The sequence below is a fragment of the Streptopelia decaocto genome, assembly GCF_964273445.1.
Source record: "Streptopelia decaocto genome assembly, chromosome: 1".
Lineage (NCBI taxonomy): Eukaryota > Metazoa > Chordata > Aves > Columbiformes > Columbidae > Streptopelia > Streptopelia decaocto.
The window spans coordinates 209,177,491-209,185,321 of record NC_138663.1 but is presented as its reverse complement, the minus strand read 5'-3'; positions in this window follow the sequence as shown (position 1 = coordinate 209,185,321).

Genomic DNA, 7,831 nt, shown 5'->3' with positions numbered 1-7,831 from the left:
ATGGGGACAAAATCCCCCCTACCACATGCATACGAGTCGCCCTGCACAAAGCAAGTCAGGGCTCCCAAACACCGCTGCTGCAGTATAAATAGTATTCTTTATTTTTAAACATGGATACAAAGGCATGAGGCACCATGAGTTATCCCTATTTGTCAGATTGGCAGTTTCCTAACCCTGCAGAGCCACGAATACCACGTCTGGGTTTGCATGTGCTTTAACAGTCACAGTTCATAGAACTATAGAATAGTTTGGGTTGGAAGGGACCTTCAAAGCTCATCCAGTGCCACCCCTGCCATGAGCAGGGACATCTTCACCAGCTCAGGTTGCTCAGAGCCTGGCCTGGGATGTCTCCAGGGATGGTTCATCCACCACCTTTCTGGCCAACCTGGGCCAGGCTCTCACCACCCTCAGGGACAACAATTTCTTCCTCATGTCTGGCCTGAAGGTTGTGAAGGACCAAGGGGTCTATAAACCCAACACATCTGGATGCCATCCCAAAGGATGCACTTGTGCTCACAGAGGTTGGGGACTTGATGCCATAACCATTTTGGGGAGATTCCCCATCTCTCTCCATGCTGGAGGTCTGACCAAACACTTTCTTTTTGTCTTTCCACTCCTGAATCCAGTGCTCACTCAACTTGGTGGAAAAGCTCTATTAACAGGACACAATCAGATGTGAAAGGCTACAGCCTCAATAAACTATAATAATTCATATTCACTGTGGAGCTGATCCTCCTCCTCACTGCTCCTTTTAGCTTTCCACAGCTGTGATAACAGTAAGACTTTATGCCATGAGAATAACCCAAAACTTGCTGCTTCCATGTGAAAACACAACAGCTTCAATTCCTGACTCATCCTAATACTCTGCGGGACAACTCTATTTTTCTACTTTTCTTACAATTTTCTGCTGTCCCTTTCTTCTGATCTTCTTCTCTTTAGCTCAAAAAGAGCACACAACTGTTCTTCAGTCGTTGGGGTGTTGTTTTCTTGCTTTTGTTGTGGCTTGTGGGGTTTTTGAACTGGAAAAGGTGGAATATAGGGGCAAGGGGAAGGAGCACAGCAGAATATGTTATGGCAGACATTGGAATAACAAGCCAGCAGTTATTCAAGTATGTGCAACAGAAAGCATCTCTGAATAAACAATAATACTAAAATAACAATAATAATAATAACAAAAGCAGCAGAAAGCTCTCTGCATCCAACCAGGCCAAAAAAATAAAGGTTTGGCAAGGCACAATCTGAGAAAGTGTCTGAAGAGCTGGAAGTAGGTTCCGTATCATCCAGAAGAGCCAAAAATGTGTTTGGCCACAAACAGCACGTGATGCATTGCAAAATGCTTCACAAGGAGATATTTAGAGGGTGGGATGGTTGGCATGGAGAGGAAAATGGGGAGAGGCATCGCTGCGGGAGGAATATCTTTAGCCTTCAAACAACAGCCACTAAAATATCCCGAATGCTCTGTGTCCCCAGAGGTGCCAAAGGTTGGAAGTTTTGTGCAGAATGGCTTTCACAGGATAGTGTAATCCCATTTAAAATTATCTCTTTAGCTGCCCCTCTCATAGTGAGAAGGAAAAGCCCAATGATAGGGCCCGGTGCAGGGATGTCAGTAGGCTTCGGATTAATGGGTTTTGGATTGGACCCACGGTGTAAGAGACACTACTCCACTCTAGCCATAAATAAAGTGGCTTCCATTAACGTTTATATTTGCTTTAATTTATTTAACCGAGAAAGTCAGCAGAGGCCCATAGGTCTCAGTATTAAGAATGAGCTGGCCAAGACAGCAGCAGATAAAGCTCGCACCAGTGTAAATCAAAGCTTCCATAAGTCATACTCAAGAAACCATGGGTGAGTAAGGCAATAAAACGTGACCATTGTTTCTTTATTGTATCATTCTCGGCTTTCAGTTTCTGCTGGAGCCAAGCGTCATTTCTGCTCCATCTTTTTAAGAGGTCCTGGAGAAGATGGACCAAACTCATTGCAAACCCAGGATCTAGAGGAGGAATTCAGAGGCTGGGATTTGCAAGCAGCTCACAAATACTTTGCATCCCTTTATGGCCAGATAATAACAAAGACGAGATCCAGAAGCTTTATTACTCTTTTTTTTTCCTGCTTATATGTTGGAAAAGGCTGTGCCTCCACCTTCTTAGACCCACATCGTGAAAAATCACTGCAATCCAGCATTGCTTTACACAATATAATTTGAGTTTACCCACAGCTATCCATCCTGGAAATTGATATATTTAATTTTCCCCTTCTCAGGGGTGCAAAGAACTGGCAGGAACCCCACAGAGGGGCCGGTTCAACATTTCACCTCCCTCAACACGAGGCCACAGAGACACAGTGGATGCCATTTTGCACCGGGGAGGAGATTTAATCCTTTTAAAGTTCATCTTGGCAAGACGCCCTATTCCCATCCAGTTGCAGCACCCACCTCCTCAGACTGTTTTGGGGGTACCAAGTGCTGTTTAGACGCCTTTTTTTCCTTTTATAATACCCGGCAGGACGGTACCAGTTTACAACTGTATAACAGTGATGCTGTTCCTGCTACTACAATCATGGCTCTGTCATGATTTCCATTATAAACCTCAGACAGGATTTTTAAAATTTATTTATTTTTTTTTCTTTTTCTGGGGTCTATAATTTGATCGTAAAAACTCATGCTGGGCTGAAATTCAGCTGCCAGGTCTTGGTTGGATATCAAATCTGATTTAACCCTGAGGATGCTGAACTGCTTTCAGGTAGATGAGGGCTTTGGGGTGCTGAGCATGCCAAGATGTGGGACACAAGTCCTTAAGGGTAGCAAGGAGGGGTGGTCCACTTTAATTTGGGGTATTTTGGGACTGAGGTACAGGGAAAATCCAGCTGGTCAATACCACATCCCATCTGGCCTTGTCTCCTCTGCATCTCTTCAGATTGTAGTTGATATGCCTTATTCCTTTGATTGACATCTTTATTTCCCATCCTTATGGGTGTCTCATGTTTGATCTATTCCTGAGCTCTTCACACTGAATTTTGTAATCCATTTAATGCATAGCTTTACACAAAACCCCACACTTGTGAAGTTTTACCCGACGTATGTCACTCAAAAGCACCTTTGTCCCCCTTGCTCTACATCTTGCTGAATCAGACCTTTGACCAACCCTTGTCTTCCAAGCCCTCCTCCAGAAAGGCTGAATTTTCCCCACTGAAGTTCAGGTGGGTTTCAGGTTTGGAAGCAGCTGCAGCCCACCAGAAATCACTGGCTCTTGGGACCAAACCCATCCGTTCAATGGCTCAGATATACCACCAGCTCGGAGAGCTCTTCAGTCATCTTCTTAAGGAGAAACCAAGGTGAGGACTCAAGAGAGTAAAGCACAGCACCAACACAGCTGCATCATGGATAAGGATATTCTGGGGACAAAAATAGCCAGCAGCAAGATACATTGCATCAGGGAAGGCAGAAAGGGAACTGCTGATGTATCAGCTGCCCACGGATTCCCCATCTCTGTAAATATGGGGAAAAAAAGCGCAATGAAAGGGAGTGACACCATCTTGCAGTTACGGTGGGATGGAGCAAGCACACCTCTGGTTCAGTCTACCTTCTTTAGATACCTTCTCTAGGCTGGAACAAAACAAAACAAAACAAAACAAAACAAAACAAAACAAAACAAAACAAAACAAAACAAAACGAACACCTTTATGCTGTGGTGCCTCCTTCTTTCTCCTTTTTTATCTCTACATAATTCTTTATCCTTAAGCACACGGCTTTTAAATACAGCTAAACCAGTGTGAGGTGGATTCTGGCAGCAGTGGGTGAGCTTTGCTCCCATGGATGCTGCTGCTCTGAGATGGTCTGTAGGTCACCCACTGCACTGATGCAGCTCTGGTCATAAAAACTGGTGCTGTAGATGTGCTGGAGCTCCAAAAAGCAGAGTAGATAGTTCAGTGCTGGGATTCTATTAGGCACCTCTAGGAAAGCTTCCAGCCCCTGATTCATCCCCAATTCAGTCTGGAGAAAATGTTGTTCCTCTCTAGATATGCTTACCTCTTCCCATTGCCTAGGGATGGAGAAGGAGAAAAAGCTTTTTATCAAAGCAATGAAGCACAAAACAGGGCCTGTTGCTATAGGACAAGGGGTGATAGTTTTAAACTAAAGGAGGGAGATTAAGGCTGGACATGAGGAAGAAATTTTTGTCCTGAGGGTGGTGAGAGCCTGGCCCAGGTTGGCCAGAGGGGTGGTGGATGAACCATCCCTGGAGACATCCCAGGCCAGGCTGGACGGGGCTCTGAGCAACCTGAGCTGGTGAAGATGTCCCTGCTCATGGCAGGGGTGGCGCTGGATGAGCTTTGGAGGTCCCTTCCAACCCAAACTATTCTATGATTTTATGATTCTATGAAATCAGGACACCGTGTCCTCATCTGGCAAGTGGGTGTAATAGCACTTTCCTAGCCGGGGGGGGGCACAGCGAGATGCCGTTAAACACTTTCACATTGATCAGATACTTCAGCCATGAGGGCTCTCGTGGGAGCTTAAAAGTGATGGGATGAGGTATCATGGCTGTACAAACCCTTAATCTATCAAAGCAATAATCTATGGAAGAAAGATACTTTACAACACACTTACACAGCAGATGGTAAGTGACTTATGATGTATTCCACCTATCGTCTGCAGGAAAACAGTATTAATAAAATATGCTGACATGACAGATTAATAGTTCAGAACTGCAGTCCAGAAGAGGTTAGGACTAGCCTATTCTTCCTCTGGGGTTTTTAACAAAAAGGAATTAAGTAAATGTTACAGACTGAAGATTACGTGCACGCAATATTAAACCAAGGGTTGGGTCTGGATGGAGCCTGTAAAACCGGCAACATGGGACTCGATGTTTATTGTGTGGTGGTGACACCATTGTAACTTCGCACGGTTTACAAATAAAGCGTGGCTCTTCCTTGCTGCTCGTGCTGCCAACCCGTCCCAGGACCTGAGAAACCAGATGTGCTCCTCTGGCTCCAGCATCACCTCTGGCAGCACTGGGGGCCTGATCCTTCACATCCTTCCCACCTCCACCCCCCCACCAAAAATGAAAAGGGATGGTTTGGTTTGATGTTGGTTTTGGTTGGTTGTTTTGTTGTTTGTTTGGGGTTTTTTTTTAACTTTTTGGAATTTAAACACAAAATCCTTCTAGTTTATCACTGCTGAGCAATTTGGTGGGTTTGTTACTGGTTTATAAATGGAGATGCTGGGGCTGCATTCCCCGTTCTAGGAATGACCTGGAGGTGTTGCAACGCCCATGATTTTGCCCTGTGGAGGGGTTTTGATAGATAAAGATCTGTTGCTGAATTAGTCAGGCTCAAAGGAATCTCAAGGCTGCTTCGAGACGCTGAGAACAGAATCTGCTGTGAGAAAGAGGGGCGTTCCACAATCACCGGGGTCCTGGCGTGGCGTGAATCATCGGACGTATCATCAGTGAGACTCCAGCGCACGGACAGCCCACGATACTAATTTAGCGAATCCATGCTTGGAGCGTGGACGTGTGATTAGAATATAATTACATATATAAGGAGACTTGTTTCTGTAATAAATGGCTTTAGCGTGATTCACATTGAATAGACTTGTTTTGCTGAGTCCTTATTCGTTCCAGCATTGCCCCATGTCCCTATTCCTCCCCTTGACCTTCCCATCCTGATTCCAACTCTACAGGGCAGAGACTGGGAGAAGGTAAAGCGACAGGAGTTGCTAATGCCAGATAATTTTAAGCATTTAGAGTGATTGTCTGAGATCCTTTGGATCTTCCATGTTCAGTGGAGGGAGAGGGGATTCTCCAAAGGGCAATTTGGAGCTGAGGTCAGAGCTGGTTTGGGAGCTGCTTTATTGCATGTGATGATTGGTACCATCCAACCACAACCACAAAACCATACCCACAGAAGTTATGATTTGTCTTGCCCTTCTGCAGCTTCACTGAAGCTGGGTGTCTAATCCAGCTGGCTCTGCTTCCTCCAAAGGTGATGGATGGTGCCATCCCTACCAAAAACTGCCCTGCCAGGGGTTTGAATAAGCCTTTCCCATCTTGGACCAGCATGATCACCAGTGCTGCAGGATGCTTTTGGAACTTTGGATCTCTGGTTTGGCAAAAAAATGGAACAGAAAAGTCCAGAGTGACTTTTGTATCTGTGATCTCTGGATTTAGGGCTCAACCTCACACATCGGTGGGACCAAGTAGAGATGCAGTTCTCACCACAGCTACACCAGCAAAAAACACTTCATCTTACTAGTACTGGTTCTTTTCTTCGTCTAACAGCTCTTTTCTCAAAATAACTGTGTCCATGTTGGAGTGACTGACCTACCGTCAATACAGAAGGGACAAGGTTTAGTGGTGGACTTGGCAGTGTTTGGTTGATGGTTGGACTTGATGATATTAAGGGTCTTTTCCAACCAAGAAGGCAAGGAGGAAAGAAGGGAAAAGAACAAGAGAGAAGAAAAAAAGAAAAGAAGGAAAGAGAGAGAAGGAAGGAAAGAAAGAGAAAGGGAGAAGGAAAGCAAGAATAAAGCTACCTTTGTTCTTTGCTACATTAAATTTAAAACATCAAGCTGGTAGTAATATATTGGCTTCATTACACAAAGACTGTAAAGTCCAGCTAGCTCATAATTCCACCAATAAAGATCATGATTTGCCAATAAAAATTAGGGCAGCCACTGATCCATAGTCTAGATTTCCTGCTTGAGGTGGAATTGAAAAAAAAAAAAAAAAAGATTAACAAATTTAGTGCAAAACAAAGCAAATGTGCAAACTAAGCCAAGCAAAAAAATTCCCTTACTATGGCCATATGAACCCAAACAGCACCAGGTCCTTCGGCAGAACACCCCAAACCACCTACAGCAGTTGTGATGAGGAACCTCGTTTTTTAGGTCCTATGGAAAGTCTTTGCTCACCATTTTATATGCAACTTTTTTAGCAACTCACAAAAAAGAGGCACAGAGAGGCTTGATTGAAAACTGATGACACAACCTAGCTCTGCTTTTAGCATTTTGGCCTGCAGCACAAAAGCATTTCTGAAATCCCTCCAGCATCTAGAACTGTACCTGGAATGTTTTTAGGACTAATATTAAAAATGAATGGTAGGCTACAGGCAGGTCTACTCAGAGGAGTGAACATCAAATGAATTACTTTCCTTTCTATCTGTGAGTGATAGAAAGACAAGAGTCTTGTGTGGTTATATTTTTCCTCCAGGGGAAAAAAAATCTTGATAAAGTACCTTCAACCTCATTTAAAACTATTTTGTTTGCTATTTTCTCAAAGAGCCTTAAAAAATGCTTGCAATCTCCTAAGTGTGGCTAAGGGTCTTGTTCAGTCGGTTCCCAACCCCACCACTGAGCCCTGGTCTTCCAGGAACACCTGCCAAATAAAATGTTTGAAAGAAACATACGTGTGATCTTTATTTAGAAGTCTTGAGGGTATCCAGATCGTAAATTTGTTGTGGAGCATGTGGCAATGCTTGTTTACTTGCGAATGATTATTTTCTTTGTGGGAGTTTTCCAGCAAGTTAAAAAGTCAGAAAGCACTGATAATAATAAATCCATAATGCACCTTAAAGTAAGAACTGAAGGATCCCATCAAAATTCATCCTCGGAGAAAAAGACACAGGAGATAATAATTTGTATTGATGAAGATGCCCAAGGGAAGAGTGATGTCATTATTAGAGTGGTGCAAATAAAACTCTGGGCAGATAAAGATCATCTGGACTTGGGGTTGGAGGTGGAGGTGAGACTCTGCTGAGCATCTGTGAAAAAGCAGGACAAGGTACGCCAGCCCCGAGCAAACAGCTTGTGGTCTTGCTGTGGCCGCAAGGGTGAAGC